Consider the following 24,542-nt stretch of genomic DNA (forward strand, 5'->3'; position numbering starts at 1 on the left):
AGTGCTTTGACTGTAGAGCTTCTTATTCATGCTCTTCAAAATCATATTAATGCCAGTGTATTTTCAAAGGGAGATTGAAATCTTCCTTCAATTCCACCATTCATAGGGTCCTCCCACATGACCCTGTTCAGTTTTCTTTTAAAAGGAGCAGTAATGGCTGAACTATGCCTTTGATCTTGCCACCATTTTTTTATATTCTAGCAGTATAGAATTGATACAGTTTCAGGGGCTGCTTTGAGAGTCTTTTTGTAGTTGGGTGCTCAATAATTCCTGCATTTAGGCTGCAGGAGGATCAAACCACAGCAATCTTTCAGGCAAGATCCTTATCTTGATACAGGTACAGTCTAACTCCAGCCACGAACTCATAACAAACTGCAATACTTAGTCTTTCATCTAATTCTCCTATAAAAGCTTGATATCTCTTAAAGAGCATATTCTAAATATATGTGAGCCACGTTTCTTTTCACATTCACTGAAAACTGATCTCACAAGCTTAGAGAGGGGAATTTCTGAATGAGAGATATATTGTATGAGGAAGAATCTATAAACTCAGCCACAGAAGGGAAAAAATTCTCTTTGAAATCCTTTCTTTGTTTCAGGCACAAAACCTGTACAACCTCTGCACAGCAATTTTAGAGTTTATTCTTTAAATCCAAGGTCATGTAGCCATAGCAGCTAGTTCATGCTCAGAGGGGAGGTAATCATCCTCTGTTCTTCTCAGCAAGTGCTCTTTGCTGAGGTCAAAGAAATGGGGCAATGTAACACTGGAATCCATTACAAATTAGCATAATGTCACCACCTCTCTCTGTGACATTTCAAATGAGCACAGATGAAGGACAGCGTGGAAAACAATGCAATTACAAGTATCTGGATCCAGCAATAGTTCTGGGAATGAGCAAGGAACTGGAACTGCATGTAATGAATCCTTTAACACGCTTCAGCATTCCTTGTGTTGCCTTCTTTCTCTGTCGTTACCATTAAACAAAACAAAACAGAAAAAAACAAAACCCAGAAATTCCAGTCAGACACTCACTTCTGAAGGCAGGAAACCTGAAGGAAAGACCACCACAAGCTTTTGTCATGTATAAATACAAAAAGAGAAAACACACGTAAAGGTGAGAAGAACACCATCTCAGCACCACAATGCAGCACCGCTGTGAGGCAATCTGTGAAGATGAGATCTCTCTCTACCTCTACACTGATGTCTAATCAGACTTTAACACTTCTGAAAATTTGCAAAAAAAGGCACAAAATATAAAGAAAAGGGAAAAGAAGCATACAAACCCCAGAAACAAAATGTGTTATCTCGTTTTACACAGTCCAATAGTACTTTCACCATATTCTTTAATCAGCTCTGTTCAAAAATACAGGGAAGGAACATAAGTACAGGTCTTTACACGGCAGGACAGAGTGAGAAACAACTCAGCTCCTTTTCAATAAAATTTAGCAACTTCCATTTCTTCCCACATGCTCTAAGCTTTCTGAAAAAAAAAAGTGGAAGTAGCTGAAAACTCCAGTCAACATATTCTGAAAATATTTTTAATTTTATGTCTTTTCTGAAACATGATAGCTAATTAGTTATTTGATTATCATAATCAGAAACACTAATCATTGCAGTCTTGATGAAAATTCAGTGATTATCCCAAGAGGGTTGCGGTCCAGTAAATGTGTTGACAGGCTATTTGTTATTATAATGGCAATGCATCATGATAACATATAGCAGAAAACAAAAGACAAATACAGATTAATACTACCCATGATACTTCAATACAAGAGAAAATCTAATGTGACCTCCAGGTCAAATTGTGTGGTTCCTACTCAAGCAAAATTTCTTATAACATCAGTTTTGCATTCAGAAGACTGTAGTCTCCTAGTGAATGAAAATACAAATCCCATTGAAATGACCAGCAACCAGTGCCAAGCCACATCATGATCTGTTCTTGAAATTACCACACAGTTAATTGAAAACTTAAAGAAAGTCTGTTTTATTGTTTAGAAGTACAATCGAAATATTGCAAGTACAAATAAAATATATGAAACAGCATCTCTCCCTTTCATAAATTTTTGTCTCTAAATCCTTCAAACGCCTAAAAAATTATTTATTTTATATAATCATGATTATATATTTTTACCTTTATATTAAAGCAACCTCCCTTTTGAGAAATACTTAGCAGTACCAGACCTTTTCTTGTGAAAATTACAACAGAAACTGACATTAGCTAAACTACTTTTCCCCAAGAAGTTGAAGTTTGCCAGCCCACTTGAGGATTTATTTTTAACCCCATTCCTTCAGCCTGTAATTTCTTATTTCCAATTCTAATTTAACAAGCTGAAAGTGGAACTGTTCAAAGATGAAATAGTCATGGAGTTGCTTTAAAATTCTAAATTACTATTATCTGCTCCATGAGTTGGAACGCTTTTCTCTCCTTCTTATTCGTGCTTTTTTATTTTTATTATTTTCAGCAGGTAATATTAACTGTTACCCAAGATCTACAAAAATACCAATGCTATTACTTTTTTTTTTTTTTCCCCCTCTTTCCCCTTCAATACTAACAACTGCCAGAATTGTGGCTGTCAAAACTGGCAGCTGGGAACTTTTCCCATACTTGCCAAAGAGTTGATTGGAGATATGCAAATAACACTTCTCCAAAAATTGTCCAAGGGTTCCCAAGAGGCACAACTGAGGTTAGATACTTCCTTTACAACTCTGTGAAGCCACTGTATCATCCAATCTCCCAGAAATCGAAAGCAAGAATTCAAGACAAAGAGATGTCATTTTCACAATGACTTCATAGAGTAGCTGTCTATCACTCTACAGTGTAAACGCATATGGCTTCCATTCTCACAGTATCCAACCAATTGGATACTGTATATTTCACGTACATATACTCCCACCATGATTACCACATGTAGAAAAATTATTATTGTATTTTAAGGCTAAGAAACAGAGACACAAAAATGCAAAATAAACCTGGTACAATAAACTTAAATTTTATGGATTCATACTAATGAATGGGAAAAGAGATCTCACAGAACATCTACTTCAACTACATAAAATGAAGAAAAGCAATTATACTTGACTTATTTGCTAGACATTTGGCAAACTTGAGGAAAACTCCAGGAAAGAAAATATCTGTGGGTAATTTATTCCAGTGTTTTACTGCCTGATAAGCTTTTACGTGTTTTACGCTAACCTTAATCTGTAGGTTAACCAAATTTATTCTTCTCTTTCATTCAATGGCCAAGAAAAGCAATTGATCATTGTCCTGTTTGCAACAAATTTTTGCATAACAGAAACCTCATTTCTCCTCTGAGTCTTCTTTTGTCTAGATTAAATAAAACAAATTCTATCAACATTTCTTTATAGGTCATGTCTTCAAAACCCCTCATCATTCTTACTCGTCTCTTTTGGACTTTCTCTAGCTTGCTCAACTCTTCCTTAAACCATGATGACCAAAACTGAACAACATCCTAGATATGGCCTCAGAAGCACTGACTTGAATAATCATTTTCCACATCTTGCACACAGGAAACCCGTTCATGTATTTTACAGGATCACATTTGTTAATTCATGTTTCATTTCTGACCTACTATCACCTGATTAGCCAGATATTTTTGGTTTGGTGCATTTAATTTCTCCTTTCTGAGTGTAACATTTCCCATGAAACTTGAATGTATATCAACTTGTCACTTTAAAGGTGTTCTCCAACATTTTGAATGCTGATCCCCAACAAGCCCCCTAGACGTGAACTTTCTTAAAACCTTGATTTTGTCTGCAAGTTTTACAAGGATACATTAGTCTATCGAAAACACTGAAAAGAATACTCTGTCCAGGACAGACGAATGCAGGACTCTGTTGACATGCTTTCATAATTTGAAGGGAGACTAACAGTAACTGATTGATTCTTATACATCACATGATATTGATTAAACGGAGTCCAAGTTTGCCTACAGGAATGTCATGTGGGACAGGATGAAAGAGTGTACTAAACGCAAGGTGTGTTACATCTATAGATTTGTATAGCTCTGTTACCCTGTCAAAAGCATTCTAGGGTTAAATTCACTTCTTGTAGATATTAATAGCTCGCTCTAGACTATTTCCAAGGATTCAGGTCAGACTGGCTATGACACCCTGGTTCTCTTTTTTTCCTTATTTTGAAGCCCAATAATGTATTTATATTCCTCTAACCCCCCCAGGACTCCCTCAACCTCCAGAAAGCTCTCTTCATGAATTTTTACTTTTATTCATGAATTTTATTTTTTAAGGTCTTTCTTTTAGGCAGCCATCAACATGTACCTCATAATATACCCTATGTCCTCATGTTTCTCACGTACCCACCCTATACATTAAAATACTTCCATTGCGTATTTGGTCAAATAATTCTGTATGATGGTGCATTAAGACTGAAGCAAAGAACAGAATAATGTATTTATATTCCTCTAACCCCCCCAGGACTCCCTCAACCTCCACAAGTTCTCAAAATGTAGAAGATTCAGAGAAAGCTCTCATTCATGAATTTTTACTTTTATTCATGAATTTTATTTTTTAAGGTCTTTCTTTTAGGCAGCCATACTTCAACATGTACCTCATAATATACCCTATGTCCTCATGTTTCTCACGTACCCTATGTATACATTAAAATACTTCCATTGCGTATTTGGTCAAATAATTCTGTATGATGGTGCATTAAGACTGAAGCAAAGAACAGCACTGAATTCTTCAGCTTTCTCTACATCATCCTGTATTTGCTCTCTTCTTTATATTTTATAATGGAAAGATACCATTAATTTAATATGTCTATAAGATCGACCTAGCCTTTTCATGATTTTTTTCCTACCACTTTCTAACTAACATACATTTTTCACTTTGCACTACTTCATTTTATCTTTATTTCCAGGTTATTTTTCTATTCTTAGGCCTAGTTATGCATACCTTTCTTCCATTTTTATATGATTTCTTTCTGATTCAGCTTATCAAAGAGCTTCTGCTGCAGTCATAACGGTATTTTATGGTGTTGCCTGTCCGTTTTGCACCTCTCAAAAGCGTTTGCAGCTGTACTTTTACCAGAGTCTGTGTCTCCAGTTCTCAATATACCTCAGATGATCTTCCTCAAGGAGCCTACTTATCTGTTCCCTAAATTTGTCAAAGTCCATTATCCTCATTCTACTGTTATGCATCTTCCTCTCTGTGAGGAAGAAGAGTGAAATGTAGGTTCCAAGTGTTTATTCAACCATGTTATTCAAACATGTTCAAAATTTGAGTCTTAGACAGTTGGACAGGGTCACAAACAATTGTCATGCTCGGACTAATAATCTCAGGTCTTCAGAATGTTAAAATGATACCCCACACCCTATCCCACAACTCTTTTTCTTTGCAAGAACTTTTGCACTTTTCCAGGAAAACCCGTGTGTCTCAAAATAACCTTCTCCCCTTTGTACTAATGGTTGACCATTCAAAAGCATGGCTAGTATAAATACTGGTACTGTATTATCTAGAGGGAAAAACATTTGATAACTAGATGCAGTTAGCATTCTGTTCTGTGATCACCATCTTGAAGAAACTTCACTTGCAATTTGAATTCAGGAGTCCTGGGAAACACAGTTTTTAATACTTGCTAGCAACTGGTAAAAAAATCTACGTTGTTTTCCTTAAAACTACAGAGAATAGATATACGGAACAAGATGAGTACTAATATTATGGGACTCCAGAAGACTGACTTGGGTGCCAGACAAACTATGAAGTGTTTTAAAATGCAACCACAAAATGAAAGGCAAACTTATTTAAAGAAAACAACAAAAAAGCCTAAGTATAAAAGAAATCTTGTATTATTAGAAGGCATGTAATTTGTCCAATAAGGTGCAATTTCACTTTGCCACAATTTACATCTTGTTAGCTATGTCACAATAACTACCTGCAAGCCTGGTCTTACTCCTTTGCAAACAGGAGGAGGGTAAATACATGCTGTGGGGTCACTGCACAATCAACCACGTGTCAGCATACTGTAGCTGACATTTGGCAACCTAAACCTTGGATCACGTCAGAGAAACCGTTTGTGTCGACATCATCAAAACCAGTTCTCATCGAACCCCAGCATTACTGTTAGGATAGCCTGAAAATATTTTGGCTAAAACATTAATTCCCTTGAATTTTTAATGTTTACAGTGTATATTGTACATGCCTCAACAAGACTGGAGTGATGAATTTTGCTCTCTAACAGAGGTGGTTTACCTCAGCAAATAATTTCTCACGTTAATAACCTTTCTTACAGGAGTTGAGTGACCTTGTATAAACATATTCGCTCTTTCTACCAAAAATTAAAACATGTAGCATGATTTGACAATCCAGCATTTTCCTTCCTACAAAATAATAGAAAGAAGGTGCAAATCCCAAATGTGTTACATAAATTATGCATGTTATCTATACACTACAGAATTCTGAGAACATATACATTTCCGTAGCTTCTAATTGGACTTTTTACAGATAAGATGTTTCCCACTGGGAAGCAGTTAAAAACAAAGACAGACAGTTGTCCCCACCCCACCGTGACCCCAATCTACCATAAAATCCAAAATAAACCCACAAAGATGGCATCACTTTACAAAACAGAAGAGCTTTTTTAAACTTTTCCTTGGAAGTACAGGAATTGGGTCGTGTTGCATTTATTAAAGATGGACATCAAGGGCCTGCAACTGTAGGAAAGATATTGTTTTAATACAAAGTCTTATGATAAGGCTGAAATTCAGGATGCATTAATATAAAATGGGATGGTTTTGAGGGTTTGATATGTTCAAGAGTTTGATTAGTTGGCAATACATATACTTCAATAGGAGAGCAAGAACAAAGTATCAAATGAGTTCCTACAATCTAAATACTACTTATCAATATGTCAGAACTGCTTTGTAAAAGCCCTGTCTGTGTCTGCTCAGAACATTAAATCAAACCAAACATTTAAAGCTAGTAAGCAGAAAATTGGGTTTCCAAAACCAATTCCAGTATTTAAAATAAAGGATCGTACACAGCATTAAGCAAGATAGGTATCCTACAAATTTCAGTCAATACTAGCAGGATCATGTAGCTCAGTACAGGTGAAAAAATGAAGATATTATTTATTTTTTATGAGCATAGCTAAAAAGAAAACCACTGAAAAACTGTCCCAAAAGATTAATGAAGTTGAATAATGGATTTAAAAGGAAAAAAAAAAACAAACTGTGTTTTGAATAGCCTTTTATGCTATTGAGATCAAATCACTACTCTTGATCTTAACTAATGTTCCTATCACAAGTTTGCTTTTGTATTTATGATACACAATGGCAATAACTTTCAAGTAATCAAAAACATAATTTGAAATCTAGTATTTTATTCATGATGGTTACTGAAATATATGTTTGTAAACATAATCAAGTCCTTCTGGCTTAACTCATTCTCAGAATATCACCCACAGAGTTACTAACCCTGACTTTCTCCTTTGGAATAAAGCATACAACAGAACTCAGTATGTGAAATGTGTGAAAGCAAATGTAAAATAACCTGGGTCAATAGGGCTTATTTATGGCTACTGGATAAAGTAAGTCCAAAAAATTTCAGAACAAGCATACAGAAAAGCTTTTTTGTCATACCCCAGCTGTCAAGAAGCATTAAAAGCAAACAAGCAAGCCAAACGCCATGGTTTCTTAATATGGTAAGGATATGGAACATAATCCTCTACAAAACTACTTACATACTAAATTTAGTATTCACTATTTCAATAGTGGGTGCAAGAGTGTTTCATAAAAAGCTAAAAGAGGCAGAGGAGATGGATAAATAAAGATATGATTTACAGTCAGAATTGTATGAAGGACTTAGTAAAACTGAAAATCTTTGAAAATATGCTAAACTTTGGCTAACCACAGAAATTTATGTTTCAGCCCAGACTCAATGAAACATCTACTAAAACAAAAGCAAACAACTGCACTGACAGCATAATTGTTTTCTATTTTGTAGTTGGCATTTCATAATGTGACAACTGTCCAAAGACTGGATGAGATTCAGTTACCTAAACAGAGATGTCTAATGCCATTTAAAATGCCCTAGAGACTCCCTCACATGACAGATTATGACGTATCTGCTGTCTCATAAGGTAGATAGAACATAGGACTATTAGGTCAACTACACCCTTCTAGAAGAGCAGCATACTTGGGATATGCCAGGGCATTCCAAACTGCATGGGACAACTATGTTCAGGCATCTGAATTCCATCCAAAGTATCCACATTTTTATTCCTTACTTCGCTGGTACAGACATTGGCTAAGAGACTTTTTTATTGTTTCCAGACATGTAAAATTGCACACACACTTTTGACTTCACCATTATGCACAAGCCTTTCTTTTCTACCTGTTCAGCTAATTTATTAGTGCTTTAAAATAATGCCAGTGTAGCAATTTCTGTTCATGTTCATTCTGATCTTAGCCTTAATAGGTTCATCCTACCTATCTTCAGGCTACTAACTATGGTATCTACATTAATTCAGTTTTAGTTGTAGATTCTCAGCATGATTTAACCCACCTAATATCTGAACCACCTTCTGCTGTTACCTTTATTTTCCTTTTAACTATCCAAGAAGTGCTAAGTTTAGCACTTCAGCTGGCTACTTAATTTTAGAGGGACCCACAGATCAATTCTCAGGTGAGGCAAAACTAAAATTCAGCAAAGATGTGTGGCAACTGTAACAAGCTGGCTCTTCACCTTCGTGCTCCTCTCATCTCAGATACACCAAGGGCTGGGTGGCTTACGACAAAAATTACTTGGTGGTTTAGGACTGGAACTAAGAATGAATTGCAGGCATGTCTCCATGCAGTATAATTGGAGTCAGCTGACTGGGATGGGATGGAGACAGTGGCACTCAGAGCACAAAGGAGAGCTCTTGCAGGAGGAGGAACTCAGACATTAATTCTATTATTTCTTATTAAAAATAAATAATTTATTCTGAAAAACAGCAGCACAGCTCTCAACCTTAACTCTTTACCCAATTTAATGTTAAAGCAATTCATTGCTCTACTGCATGATAGTTTTTTCAAGTCATTCTGAAAATATGAAGAGACCTGATCCTAAAAGAGGCCCTCTGGAGATTTACCCAGATTCGATTAGAAAAAAATAAACATAAACTTAAGACCTTCTCCCCAGAACCCAACAACCTCTCCCACCGCATACAGGCGTGTGGATATAAGATCAATATTAACCCTGCACTACACTCTGTTACTACTTCAGGGCTTTCTATGCTTATCGGAAAAGTAGATGGACCATCATATGGAGCACTCTCCCCTTCTTTTGCACTACAGTAAATCACAAACCCTCTTCTCAGAGCCTGAAGTTTTTGCTCCTACTCTGTGCTCTTCCTGGTGTCCACGGGAACAGCCAGAAAGTACAACCATTGCAACTTCCAGTAGAGCAAAAATTGCATTTAATACTGAGGGTTCGGTCCAACTCTCAGAGTTCATACAATAAACTGACTGGTGAAATATTGTCAAGACTTTTCTCTCAACTTATATTAATTTTTATACAATCTATTTGATGAGAATTTATTTAATTAAAATCACATTATCCATTACGTGAGTCACTGATTCCCCAAAATGCAAGGTTACTTACTTTGAATAACTTACAGAAAGCTCTTCATTCCTGATGGAGACAAACTAAAAATGTACTTCAAATTGAAAACAAACAAACAAACAAACAAACAAACAAACAAACAAACAAACAAACAAACAAACAAACAAACAAACAAACAAACAAACAAACAAACAAACAAACAAACAAACAAACAAACAAACAAACAAACAAACAAACAAACAAACAAACAAACAAACAAACAAACAAACAAACAAACAAACAAACAAACAAACAAACAAACAAACAAACAAACAAACAAACAAACAAACAAACAAACAAACAAACAAACAAACAAACAAACAAACAAACAAACAAACAAACAAACAAACAAACAAAAGAACAAGGGAAGGGGGCAAATGCTGGGAACTCAGAAGGGAGCTGGAAGTACTGTGAAAGCAGAAGTGGTAATGAAGCAGAAAAGACTGGAGAGAAGTTGACATTACTGGAGGGCTCTCCCAGACAACAGGCAAATGAGGGTTTACTGCAGTGGAAGAAGAAAGGCAGAATAGGTTTAAAGATATAATTTTGCAACAAACCAGGGTTCATTCTTTCTACCCTTCATGGAATATGTTTTTGCTGAAATTCTGTTTTTTAATGCAAACCCTTCAGACCCCCAAGAAATTCTCCTCACCCACACTGTGTTTTCTGGCTTGAATAAGTTTGTTAGTAGATAAACACTGCCGCTGCCTCATGCTTGAAAAGTTTTGAATGTAATTGACTGTCAATGATATGATGATTTATAATGCAATCTGCTGCTACTTCTGCTGCTGCAGATAACTCTAATTTGCCTCTATTGTATTAGATATGATGAACTTGACAATCACTTTCAATTTTCCTATTTGGCTTTCATTCAGGTTGATGTGGCCAGTAACAGTGAATTTTCATTGTTCTCCCCTGAAAGCAATAAAGGAACAGGAGCTTGTTTTATATGAAGCAGTTGGCTGTTTCCAAAAGACTCATTTATTGTGTAATGAAGCTTCTGCCAAGCAAAATATTTAGCAAAAGTGTGGACTGAAAGTTTTGTTTTAAATCTTTATGTTTTACTGAATCAAATACTGGCCCAATTGTGCTACATGGAAAAGAAGATAGGTAACAGGGAGAAAAGGAACCTACAAACATGATGGATGCTCTACCAGCTGGTTAAGATTACACAGTTCCATAATTCTGGTCATACTAAGACCTGGAGGCTTTGGCTTCTCTAGGGAAGACATGTGAAAGAGATCGAGATGTTCATGGTTTCTGTCTTGGGGGAAAACTAATAAGGAATGGAAAGGGAAAGTGATAGAAAAGACCCCAGTGCACATAAAAATGAGTTTAAAGATATGCTTCCCAGACAAGAAAGTACCATTTGACAACCTTTCAATTTACAGCTGCGCTATCTTGTAAGGCAACTACTCAGGAAGTTAAAATATTTGCTTATTACTAACCATAGAGATAAGCAAATCAGTCTTAAAGTGATACACATTAGACTATGAAAATACTTTGTGGCTTTGGATAACCCAGCTTCCAACCTCTCAGCTGTATTTTCTCTCCTTATAAAGGAAAGATAATGACACCTGCATTTGTTCTAACTTGCTTTGGCGTGCACAGACGAAATGTAAGATGTAAAAATGACATATTTCCAGTCCACATAACAGCTTCTATTTACAGAGTTGCATCTGTTTCCTCATCTAGCAAAGTTTTCATAACTAGTTGTAATGCAGTTGTAAAGTCACTCCAGCTACCACATGGAAGAATGAGCCAGGTCCTATTCTGCCTCATCCATCACCAAAAAGGACTGGCATCTAGGTTTCAATAAGTAAACTCTATTCTGTGGGTAAGAGATGAGAGACAGATTTAAGATCTCAAGTTCAGTTTGAACAGCTGGCAGTTAGAAAAATTATTTTTTGACTTGCAAGCTAAACACTTTTAACAGGGAAATCATTGAGAAAGAATAAATATGGAACTCCATGCTGTCATTTTCACATAGTTACCTTTTTGACTGTAACTGCATTTCAAGAATGACATGATTTACAGTGTCATACTTTCTGTGTATGAGCATTAATCCCATTATCATTCATCCACAAAAAACTATATTGCTGTAAAGGTTAATTTAGTTTCCAAATAATATGAATGAACTTTTTTAAAAACAAACTTTTCAGAAGCTTAGGCCAAGTTTTGGGGAAAATTAACTGGTTTTCTCCTTTTCCCCAATTCAGCCATAACCAGCAATCATGCTTTCCACTTGTTCTTACTTACAGTATAAAATATCACCAACAACAGCATAAAGAATGTTGTTATAAAATATGTGGAGTGCACAAATGCAAAGGTTGAGAGGAACTGATATCGTTTTCTGGGCACTTGTTATAGTAATTCAGGATTGGAAAGCATTAAGTGATTGCTTTTCCCTTGCAAAAAATTTGTGAGAATCTATAACCAGACCTTAAGCATACACTTTAAACATTTTACTTCTTTAGAAACAGGACACTTTTTTATTAGTCAAACGATATGCAATTGTTTTCTGAAAGGCTTAGGAATTGTTTTTTGAATAATTTGTTCATAAAGCTTGTAGAAGAAACAAAAGATATACCCATCCTTGATCAATTTGGGGGAAAAATGCAAGTGTCTTCAAACATATGAATTTATGTTGTATAATTAATATAATCACACATCAGTAGAGCAAGCTGCATCACTTCACCTTTAATGGCTGGAGTTACTGAAGAAGAGATTTCGTCTGGAGACAAATGTGAAACTGATTACAGATTCTAACAGAATCAGCTAGAACAACGAAGGTAGTATTATGATGTGGAAAAATGCCTGCAGTTACATACAGATAGGACATGAGGCAACAATTTGACAAGATAAAATCTTTTGTATGTGGCCTATCTTTCAAACAGAATTTTACTTTTACTCTCCAAGAAGAATTTCAAAGATGCTCTGCCACTTCTGCTTTATTCACACAGAGCGACATTTATGGATAGTGATCTGTGGCCGTGCACCATGAGAGACTATATGGACTGCATTTCTCTACACCAGGTAAAGTGTGGGCTCTAAGTACATACGCACAACATTTTCTCAGTCTTGAAACTCAATGATCAACTTAAATGCAAAAAGGTCAACTGACTTTTTTGCAGCCCTCGGAGACAAACGAGCAAGAATCGCAACTGGATCTACAGAACCTCAGTCCATGCTTGCAGGCATAAGTTTTACTCTTTTTTTCCCAATGAAATAAAAAGAAAAGATCTTTCCTTCAGTATAAAAGCAAGTAAAATTTGTTGTTTAGCAAAGATCTTGTTTAGTATAACTGGTTTGTGTCAGTATACACTGCTTCAAAATTTAAATGCCTTTCAGTCCCAGAAAGCAGAGGCAAAACAAAAGAGAACACTTGACTGAGAACAGAAATGTAAAATTACAATGTAGCAACAGTGCAGAAACTTAGCAAAAGCTGCATGTTCCTACAAGTTTGATATCATACACATATTTGCTATTATCTTTTGGAGTTTTCAGATGATACCTTACTCATATGTTAGTAAAGTTGGGAAAAAACCTCCTGAGATACAGGCTGGTTATGGTTGACATACTAAATTGTAATTCATCCCCTTCTGTCTACGATGTTATTTGTAGAGAGAGGAAGAAAAAATGAAGACAAGCTTTTTTTGGTGGCTTGTTTAACCTGTTAAAACCTATTCGAGGTAATCCCTGCTCCACAGTGGCTCCCAGTGGGAGATGTAAGCTGGCAGCAATACAAGCATTCCCCCAAAAAACTGCAACTGAGACATTTCTTTTAAAGTATACTGTGAGAACAGAGGTATAAAAAAAAAAAAAAAAAAAAAAGAAAAATATTTTTCTACATGCAGTTGCCAGTATGGCATCTCAAGTTAACAACAGAAGATGAGAAATCCCCTGTGCCTTTATGTGATAACATTTAAATCACAAGTTGTTGAAAAACTTGTTGAAAGATGAACCACCACACATACATGAGCTAAGCACACAGTTCCTCTCCTGGAGTTGGCCTCTGGGGTTTCAATCTTGTAACAATTTTAGCTATATAAGCAAAATTTCAGCCTTCTGTACTCTAAGCATCAGATTAAGTTTTTAGGAGCTCCGTATGTCTTCATCAGGACAGTTACATATCCTAAGTGTTTTACTTTCCCTATCATGCCAACGAAATTTATGAATATAAATTTCCAGGCAGAAAAAGGTATTCACTCTTTAAACCAGAAGCCCTTTGAAATTTGGTGTCTCTTTGAAATTCACTGCTCTATCAAACAAGTAAAACAAGAAACACGCACAAAACAGTGCCTGAACACATCACACTGTATACAGCTCCTCTGAACTGTGGTAAGCACTACCTGAATCCTGCAATGTGTACAGAGCTCAAAAAATGAAGTTATTATTAGAGCTTTTATGAACACATAAAAGCAATCCAGTGATGAAGGAAGAACTTCCTAGCATTTTACAGTGCAGCTTTGCTACTGAAGCATCAGCATGTAGTTAAAGAATTCAGTTTTTCTAAAAAGACGCTTCCACATGCACCCTTTGATGACAGCATCATAAATGTATTCTGAGAAAAAAAAAAGAAAAAAAAAAAAAGTCCTCACTATTTCTCCTTAATGTTATCCTTTCCTTCTCCCCTCATTGCTATAGAACACACAGACCAACATTTTCAGATCTGACACTTAACGGCTCAGCTCCTGAATCCATGTGGGGTATATTTAACTGCAATTTTTATTCAATTCACTATGGGTGCAGACACTTAGCTTTACACACCAGATCTGAAAGCGTTGGTTATAGTTCAGACAAAATTGTATCACTGGGTGGGAAATCATAATATCAGAACTGATGAAAGACCGCGTTCCTTTTAGATTGTACTACATAGCAGAAATAGAAGAAATATTTAAAAGGCATTGAAAGAGAGGTGGTGTGGTGTGGTTTTTTTGAGAAACTGAACTGTAAGAGTGAGAGAGAAAAGGGGAATTTAGCTCTCATATAAAGAGCTGGACTGCCAGCATTAGAGACTGTTTTCATTTATAGAGAGAACTGCAAGCAGCAAAGAATACTAGCATGCTTATTGTCAGTGAATAGCATAATTTACCTTTAAAAGTACCTCTGAAAATGAAAAAAAAGTCAATATAGCTGTGATAACTGAACTAATCTTTGCAATCTCCATTCAAGTGAGAGAGAAAAATATATATAGGAGACTCCAAATCTAAATCTTCAGTCCATGTCATTGCAGAGGTTTCTTACCTAATTTTTAGTCATTTTGTTGTTGAACATTTTATTATGAATAAATAGCAATAAATGTATTTCCTGATCTATAACTTTAGAGGCTGTTCTTAGTGTTTCAGTTCTCAGACATCAAATATTTTCTCAAACAGAAGTGGTAGTGGCATTTGCTAAAACATGTATTTTGCCAAAATGGCATTTAACCAAAACCAGGTTTCTCCTGTTTCTAAGCCTTGTGTTCTACCGAACTGCAGTTCCATATTGGCAGCCCTGTCATGCAAACCACCTGGAGCTGGGGATCACCTGGCTTCTGGTTTTGTTGATGCAGAGACAAAAGTCCTGATGCTGATGGAAATTTTGTGGCTGCACGCATTTAAGCATGCCTTAGAGGCCTGATTAACTGAATTATCATACAGATTAGCATCCAGTCAGGGTGTGCACCCACACTTCCTTCCTCTAGGATGAAAGGGGTTCAAAAGGGGGAAAGCCTGGAATATGAAAGTCTTGCGCTAGTTGCAGAGTCAGAATGTGACCAGTCGATATGTGCGTCCAGCCCTGGGGCTTTGTGTAGCTAAAGCCTCAGGCTCATTTCCAGGACCTGACCTTGATCTGTGATTTCTGAGCCCAGTTTTCTAATAGAAACAAAACGTTTTCTTTAAGTGTCCAGTAAAAAGAGCTATTTTCAGCATAGTTTGTTTTTTGTTTCATTTTTCCACCTATGCAAAATACTCTCCTGTTTTTCCTGTTTAGCAACTTGAATTTCAAAATAGTAACCTAAAAGAAAATGCTCTGGATCAAATCCTTCAAACTTGTCAATGGCTCTGAACTTTATAAATGACATCAAAAAGAAAAAGAAAAATAATCTCTTTTACAATCACAGGCTTTGGGGCTGCTTGCTGTTCTGGTAAACAGAATGTTCAGGTGGGATAATGTTTTTTAACAGCAGTAAACATCATACTAGTTAAACAGAGATAACGTTACAGTGCTGTCAGAAAATCTCACCACAGAAATTAATGCATGATGGTAATGAGCTTGTGCCACTTCATGGGGAATAATAGCAAATTAAACAGAGGGAAGGTTTAGGTGCCTATCCACGAGGGACGCATGCAGAACAGGAAAAGACTGCACAGGTGCAGTTTCACCCTCCACCTAATTGCTGCCTGCTACTGAAAAAGATAATCCTAGTCCTCTTCATCTTCCAGCACTCCTGCAGCTAGGAGATAGTTGGTTCTTACTGATTAGTGGAAAAGAACATATTTTTTTCCTTTTAAGGGATACAAGATAAGCAACAGGAAGCACAAGGGCATAAGGGCTGGGAGCATCCTTGCTGGCAGCAGCCTGTAATTACATCAGATTAGGTACAATGTGATACTATGCTCAAGGCCCTCTGAAGTTTTAGCACTGCCCATTACATTTTGGTAGACAGAAGAGAAGAAGGGAAAGCTCTGCTGTTTACAAGAACTGCTGAACTGCATATCTAGATGATGGAATTGGAGATTATGGGAGCCATCTGCTAAACAAGACAGTCAAAGCGCTACAAATCCCCCTGTCAACCCCCAGGTCAAGCCTATTATTAGCAGTATCCTAAAGAAAATTGACACTTTAGCAAGGTAAAGTTTGTTTAAACCCCAAATTTTCTAGTGTGAGGGTACATGTACTCCTAGCAATGCTTCTGTGAATAAATTAGAATTAACCTCCAGCGTATCTTGTCTACCAACCAGACACTGCTCTCTGTGCTGCAATAAAAGTGAGGTTTCAAAACCATTACCATGAATTCTTCTTTCCCACTGTTTAGTCTGAGGCTGCCTCTACCGTTCTGACTTTGAAGACTCATAGATCCCTGTTATAAGTAATAGCTCTATTTACTGGCCCGGGCAATTACTGGTTGTACCTGACCACAGATGGTTTTAGTCAGAAGCTACAAGTACAAACACACCAGGCTTAGCTTTCCTGTTTAAAGCTCCAGTCAGGAGGTCACAGATGGTACTGGAAAATTTGTCCAGCACACTGATAGTAACAGAGAAAGACAGGTAAATAAAGCAACTTCTTTCTCTGTTGCCCCCAGAAACTTTCTGGGTATTAACCAGCAGCTGTCATGGTTACAGAGATTAGGACGGGTGAAGACTGGCATCAGTACTGCTATAATAACTCCTACATTTATTCTCCTTCGGATGACAGGGTAAAGCATGCTCTGGCCACCTCTCTTCCAAACACTGCAAAAAAAAATGGCAGTGGGAAATATTTTAATGCACAGAATTGCTAGTTCTCATTGAAGTTTGTCTTTTTTTTTTTTTTTTTTTTTTACTGACAGATCTTTCAAGGATTTAGCATCTATCAGTCTGTTAAGCTGACAATAGTAAAAGGTTCAGGATGGGGAGCTGGGGGAGAGGGTGAGAATGACAGTGGATAAGATGAAGAGAGAGGAAAAACAAATATTCTTGCATAATACCTAAAAGAACTTTTTTCCCCCCTTTACAGTAAAATTTATTCTGTGCATCAGTTTCTACACAGAGACTATAAATCCAAGTTATATAGCCACATACCAAATGCACCAGCGGAAGCCACTTCTCTTTTTTCCTTGATAAGGTGTCCCCTTCTGCCACTACAAGATGAGTAAATTACTCCACCTGTCTAACTGATCCCCAGTATTCAGCCTGACACTGACAATGGCAGTGCACCTGTTAGTGTGATGGACAAGTGATTGGCAGCATGGCATTTGCTGCTTTCTGTAATAAGTTGGTTATTATACAATGATGTTGACAATCTAGAGAGACTGCAAATATTAAAGTGTAACTAGGTACAGGTTTGAAAAAGAAAAAAAAAAAACAGGTTATGGGCGAAATGTGACCCTGAATAAATTTTATGCCAAAGGCTTCTTTCATTTTGAAAAGAAAAGTATCAAATTTTAAGTATGACACTCTTTCTTAGGAGCAAATTATTCTATTTATGTGTAGCCACCAAATGTCAGTTCTGAGTTTTCCCATAAACTAAGCACAAGATTGCAAGTCACTGCCTTGACCAGCTTCTCAGGCATACTGCATCTATAAATGCAAAAAGTATAAGCAACTACAGCTACAGTCTTTGTAAGAATACGCCTTCTGCAGCCATAGTAAACTACCACTTTGATGCAACTGTTCCGTTTTCTTCCCCACGGTCCTACTATGTGTCTCCCTTCTGTACAAGCATCACTCTGGACTAAGTGTCACTGTATTGTCTGAGGACAGACAAAAGCTTCACCAGCTATTAGCAGCTGGAAGTCTGAATGGCCTTGGTATTTAACAGAGTTACCTAGGATGCCAGTCTGTAGGCTATAGAACTTACTGGCCCACCTTGGAAAACAGAATACAGCTCCATTCTGGAATTTAGCAACCGATAAGAAAATTTCAGACAAATGAGTGTTTCATTTAAACCCAGCATCTTTTTTCCAGATGTTACCAGTATCATGCAGAATAAACCCACTGTACCAATTAGGCACCTCTGAGGTCATCTCATCCCTATCATATTTTCATCCTAATTTTTAATAGTGAGGAATTAGTTTAAACCTTAAAACGGGGAATTTTATCCCCAATATTATTCTTGCTAGCATTACTTATTGTAATGATTGATATGCTTGCTCTTCACTTAAATGTCTACAAACTTTCTAGGAGTTTATGTTTTTTATTATGTCAAACTGTAATACACGACAGTGCCAAATTGTAACTGTTTTCCATGAGAGCATCTCACCCTGGAGTGTCTGAAACTGTGATTAAACATAGGCAACTCATGCAAATTATAAAACCTGAAGATTATAATGTGACACTCCAAAAAATATAGACTTCTAATTATATTGTTTACATAAATACTACTTGACTTTCCTTTTCCTTTAACTTTGATATAATAGATGTATAATGATATAGGTCCTGTTCAGCAAATGACATAGTATATGAATTTTACATGGTGTTCTAACTGAATTGCTAATCGTGCTTCCAATGGCTACGTTTGTCCTAGTAATCTGAACAGCAGCAGGTCACAGCCTTGAACTCTGGCACATATATATCCTCATGGTCAAATTGTTCACTAGCCTGTAAACTGTCCACTGTTTTGACTGTGAAAACTTCTTACAGTCCCTTTACATGGTTCCAGCTGTCAGTACGGCCTGAGACTGCTCTCTCAGCAGGCAACCTTTTCTGGGGAGGGAGAACAGACAGACAGGGAAGGTGGACAATAAATGTTTAGGTGTATGGCTGTGATCAGTGCTGTGACATTTAAAGAATGGAATTTTCTAAATCCTTTTGTTAACCTCTAATCAAACCCAACAAATTCCAGAGAAATGGACAACACATGGAAATATGTGCTTTAAATCAACGTTTAAGCAGTAAGCCTTAACTGTCCTTGTCATACCTCATCATAGATTGTTTTCAAAAAAGATAATAAATGTGTCATGCAACCTTACTAAAAAGCTTCCACATCTAATTTTGAAGTGCACAGCTTGAAGTTTTTCTGCAAACAGAAGGCTAATTGCTGATTCATGATGTTACTATTAGAAAAAAATCCACAAGATTCTAGTCATAAGATCTCCTGAAAGGAAAAATAGTAAAGCTTAGAAATGAAATTATCATATTGTGTGTTCACATGACACCATTAACAATTTGTGTATTTATTAGAGCTGATAAATTAATAATGTCTTAATAAATTTGTAATCCACAGTAACTGAATATCCACAAGTCTTATAATTCAGCATTTAGGCTTGTAACCATGGGTTTCAACTACATATTGCAACTTCTACAGATCTGCATAAAGCCATACATAACACATGGTATTCACAACTGCAACATGCTCAGAAAATACATTGAAATAGCTTCCAACCCTTTTTAAAAATTAGGAGGTATTTCAAATAATTATTTCTTACATATAGCTGTTACTAATACATACATGCACACACAAAGACAAATATATACACACACACATACAGAAATACTTTTCTAAGTTTAGTGGGGGGAAAGTCACTGAATTAAAAGAATGCTGAAACAAGCAGTTACACACTCTAAATGACTGCTGCAATGCAAAATCTAGTCTCACAAAGCTTGCATAGTGACTTGAAATCTATCATTTTTTTCCAGTCCAAATGCTATTTTTCAATTCAGTGGGCCTCAAGCTTTTCAACAAACTGGATCAATTTGAAGCTACTCATTCAAAAGGGCTTCTTAAATGCCAGTCCTAGAATTCAACATGACAGAAGAGACAAAGAGTCATCTTCATTTCCAGTCACAATCAGCTCTGCGCCCAGCCCCACGTCAGCGTAGGGCCACTGGACTGTGCTATAGGCGCAAGTCGCTCTGGAAAGAGCAAGCAGCCTTCCAGTTTTTTTCCTAATTGCAATTAGGGCAAGAAAATTACATAACTTTTAAAAATACAAAGTGTTTTTTTTTAATATCACTTCCTTTGGACAACTCAGAACTGTTATACCAGGGTACGAATGGAAGAAGTGATTGCTTTTTGATTCCCACATACAGGAACACTACCTACTTTCAGTGACTTCACTTGGTAAGTGCTAAACTCAGTCCTCAACATGCAGTACTTTAACCTGCGTAAGCCCTGATCGTGCTCAATTGCAATTACACAGCACAAGCATATGCCAGAGGTCTTACACCAGAGATCTGGTTACAGTTTGGGAAAGAATGCAGTCTCTGATAGCTGTGAAAACTGCTGCCATGATACCATGCTTGTGAAGGGGGAGGTGGTAAATGAAAGTTCAAAAGACTCTGGAGCAGCTGCTCTGTCTCCAATGCACACCTTTACCCACGTAACCTAACTCTTTGATCTCTTGTAGAAATTTGGGTGCCTTATGCTGTTTGCAAGCAGAAGGTATGTCACTGCAGATCCATTTGTATGCAGCTGATTTGTTGCTATACAAATTCTTTAAAAAGACAAAAAAGAGTTGTGCTAGTAAATAGTACAGAAAGAAAGAACTAAGTGTAGGAAGCACAGCTCATGTTTCAATAAAGGCCACGGAAACAGGAAAGTACATTAGAATTTTTGTAGGAATAGTAACAAAAACACAAAAGTGGAAGAGATTCTCAGATATTCAGAGGATTGAGAAGGTTCTTTCTGTACTGGTTTGGACATTTACACGCAGAAAGTGTAGGACCAGACAGAGTAGCACAATGGAAGAAGTAAAGGTCTATTAAAATACTTTTCCTACCTCTAAAAATTGTCAATATAAAGATTTGAGAGACAGAACACAACAGGCAAACTTACTCTTTTTTTACCAGGCTCTGTTGGGTATAACTTTGCTCCCTAGCCTTTTTTTTTTTTTTTTTTTTCCTTTTTGTGCCACCATCTTTTTTTTTCCTTTTTGTGCCATCATCTTCTCATTTGCTGTAACAAAAGCTAGCAGCAGAACTGGTATGTCAACTGGATACAGTGCCCCACCTTCACCTCTTAGCGCCTTTGAAGCCCAGCAGAATGTTACCTCTCATGAGGTGGCACCCCATCTGTCCAGGTTTTTGAAGTACTGAGCTGTCCCAGCCAAGCAGACAGCATCCTGGCACATCTCTCAGAGAAGGCTCTCCACTCTGTTGTGATGCCACAGCACCTCAAGTGCGGAAGGTTAATAGTATGAAAAAATTATGAAATACTTTCATTTCTAGAGAAAGCAAAAATACCTTGAGCTGGCCCAGAAATGCATTCTGTTCTCACGTTTAGCTGCTGGTTAACTGTGGAACTGTGTCACATAATAAATTAACATTCCTGAAAACAGCACACCTGTCTTGCCCTTTAGAAGCTCAGTTACATCCAAGCAAATGAGGGCATTCTGATAGGTGTCCTTTCCACAGTACAAAAAAGGCCATAGGTTTTGTTCACAGCCAGTTCTGCTGTGTTGTTTTTGCTTTTTATTTTCCCTTTTTACAATATTTCTGATTGATAGTTCCATCAATTCTGTGGTAGTAACCAACTGGCAAACAATTCTCCAGTGGAAAAACACAACAGAATTTAATACAGATAAAAATAGAGTTCTACAGAAGTTTTTTCTAAACATGCACAAAACAACCATGGTGTATGGGCATCTTTTAAATCTACCTACTTAATTTTCTAACAGGATTATATGGCAAGACAATACACTGAAAGTGCTAGGTATGGTACTCAGGTATTATTTCCCCTAGCAGATATTCAGTTCAACAAAGCAAGTCACTGAAATTATTATCCATGACCATCCCTACATATTTATTCAACAAATATAAAATTTAGACATGTATAGAAGGCAATCTGAATGTGGCTGATAATATTCTAGATTTTATAAAATGTTTAGAAACAAATTATTTAAAAATATTACATCCTAGTAACTCCATGGGGTTTATTTTGGAAGGCCATCCCAAACTGCCACAATGTGGAGAAGACTGAATCATCAACTAATATCACTTTGTCGTCTGTTTATATTGAACATGTGATGGTTACCTGTGAAAGCTATCCTCTGTGTATGTCACAATATATATTTTGCAAAACAATATCACTTTTTGCAGAGAAGATAGGACATAGTAGTGTTATTTTCTTATAGGCATCCTTTTGTCATATTCTTTTTGCCTCACAGCCTGTATAACACACCCAGGTACCAACTAGGTTACATTAGTAATTTGATAGACCCAGCATCCATCAAGATTTCAGTCAAGAAATCTATTAAATCTACTGAAAATGAATCTTTTGACAAGTCATGCTATACTCCTAGTAACAGTTCTATTCTTTTGTCGTAATAAGTCTCTTAGCACCATCACACGATTGAGAAATCATTAAGACACAGTCCCTCTTCTTTAAAGGGTAAGAAAAATCAGAAAAAAACTTCCCTAGTAGGGGACTATATGCTATTGACTCAATTCTAAATAAAATCATGTTGTACCAAAACCACATTCTACAGTTGGGAAAGATCCTTCTACTGGCCATTGCTATAATTTACAGCAGAGAATCAGAGTTAGCATATACTATGTCCATGTACTCTTTTCTTTACCCTGAATCAGAAGAATCACTTGGTTTTTTCCTCTTCACGGAAAATCTGAAATCCAGTGTTACTTAACTGTAAGCTATGATAACTGCTAGAATGCAAGAAATCTCTTGTCACCTTGAAGGCTCTCTAGATATTTTTGAAGTCTGGGTGTAGAGGCTTAAATTTTAACCCTAGAAGCAGCATTAAAATCAGAGTATACCAATTAAAAAATCTCCTGAACCAAGAAGAAAGTGTTTTACTGACTTCACTGGATTTTGAATCTGGACCTTGAAGACTGGTACAAGACAACATGACCAATGGAAGTGGCATTACATAAAGCCCTAAACATTGTATTATTCAAAACCTTTCTCTGCACAGGGGTTATTCAGAGCTTTTCTGTGAAGCACAGAACAGGTACACACCACACTAAGATCAATCAGATCAGTCCTTAAAAATTTTCTTCATGTTTATAGGAGAAGTTGAGGAAATACACCACCTTGCCGCACAGGATCTTCAAGCAAACATTTAACAATATCCCCAAACGTTATGATCCTGCATTTAGCATTATTAAGCCAAATCTACTGTGATACCCTGTTGACATCAGTTTGTAGTATCTCAATGCCTGTGAAGGCTTATTCCCACAGTCCCATTCAAACAAATTCCGTAAGTGGACTAAAACTACAATATTACAAAAGCTTTTCCTAATTATGAGCAAATATTATAGTTCTAAAAAAAATTGCTAAAAATAAATAAATATGAGAGAGAAAAAGAAAGAAGCAAGCTTTCTACGCATTTCTTAGTTACATCAGTTGTCCTGGCCTGCCCCTTCAACTACACACGTCTTCTCCCTGGAAGAAAAGGTGAAGTGATAGATTTTTGCATTCAGAAGCACAAATACACTATGTTCTTTTACTTTACTCATAAATGTCTACAGTGATGCAGAGAAAGAATGACAAGGGAAGGCTTATCATTAATTGCTGGCGTCGTGCCAGTTGACTCCCTCAATACAATGCCTTCTCAGAATCTGAGGAAAATGAAATATGTAAAAGAGAAGATCAGAAAGCCTAGCGAATCTTTATGCAAGTATTAAAATGAGAGGCAAATCAGACAAGCGTGTGTGTGTGTTTTTAAGAAATTCTGCCCCACACAAAGAACAGGAAATTAATTAATTGCACAAGAAATACTGTGTGCATACATTATGCTTTTCTTCCACTGACAAAAGAAATACAGACACAAACATTTTTACTTTGCAAATGTACTTCCTAGGTCAAGTTAAGTCTTTATAAAAAAAAAATTCATCCTCAACAATGCTAATTAATAAACATTTCTGAGTGATGTTCAGGTATTTAAGCTAGAAACCACAGTTTTTTGCCTGCTGTGCATGTCAAAGTATCTAAGTTTTAATACTGATTTATCATTTAATGTTAAAAGACTGGCCACTATTCTTAGTTTTCAACACTGCTCAGAATGCTAGTAAAAAAAAGAACTGTCATTTCTATAAAAAAACAAACAAACACAAAGTCACACTGGATTGATTTGCTTTAAATACTTGGGGATATCATTATTTAGCTGAACAACAGTTTTTATCCAGTAAGTTCTCCCTGCACACTTTAAAAGAGCAGCTCAGTATGACAGAGGCAACACAACATTCAGAACAAGTCGTTTATATGTGACAATATAAATTATTCCTTCCAATGTGTTGATGAAAAACGTATTTCTATTTGTTTGAGGTACCACACA

The 24,542-nt window shown here is 36.5% G+C and overlaps 1 protein-coding gene across 1 annotated transcript in view; it reads right to left on the reverse strand.

Annotated features, from left to right (window-relative positions):
- PCDH9 (protocadherin 9) overlaps positions 1 to 24,542 on the reverse strand; it is a 716,238-nt gene that overhangs the window by 460,227 nt on the left and 231,469 nt on the right. The window lies entirely within an intron of this gene.

Source organism: Aptenodytes forsteri, unplaced genomic scaffold (assembly GCF_000699145.1).
Source record: "Aptenodytes forsteri isolate BGI_AS27 unplaced genomic scaffold, ASM69914v1 Scaffold172, whole genome shotgun sequence".
Classification (NCBI taxonomy): domain Eukaryota; kingdom Metazoa; phylum Chordata; class Aves; order Sphenisciformes; family Spheniscidae; genus Aptenodytes; species Aptenodytes forsteri.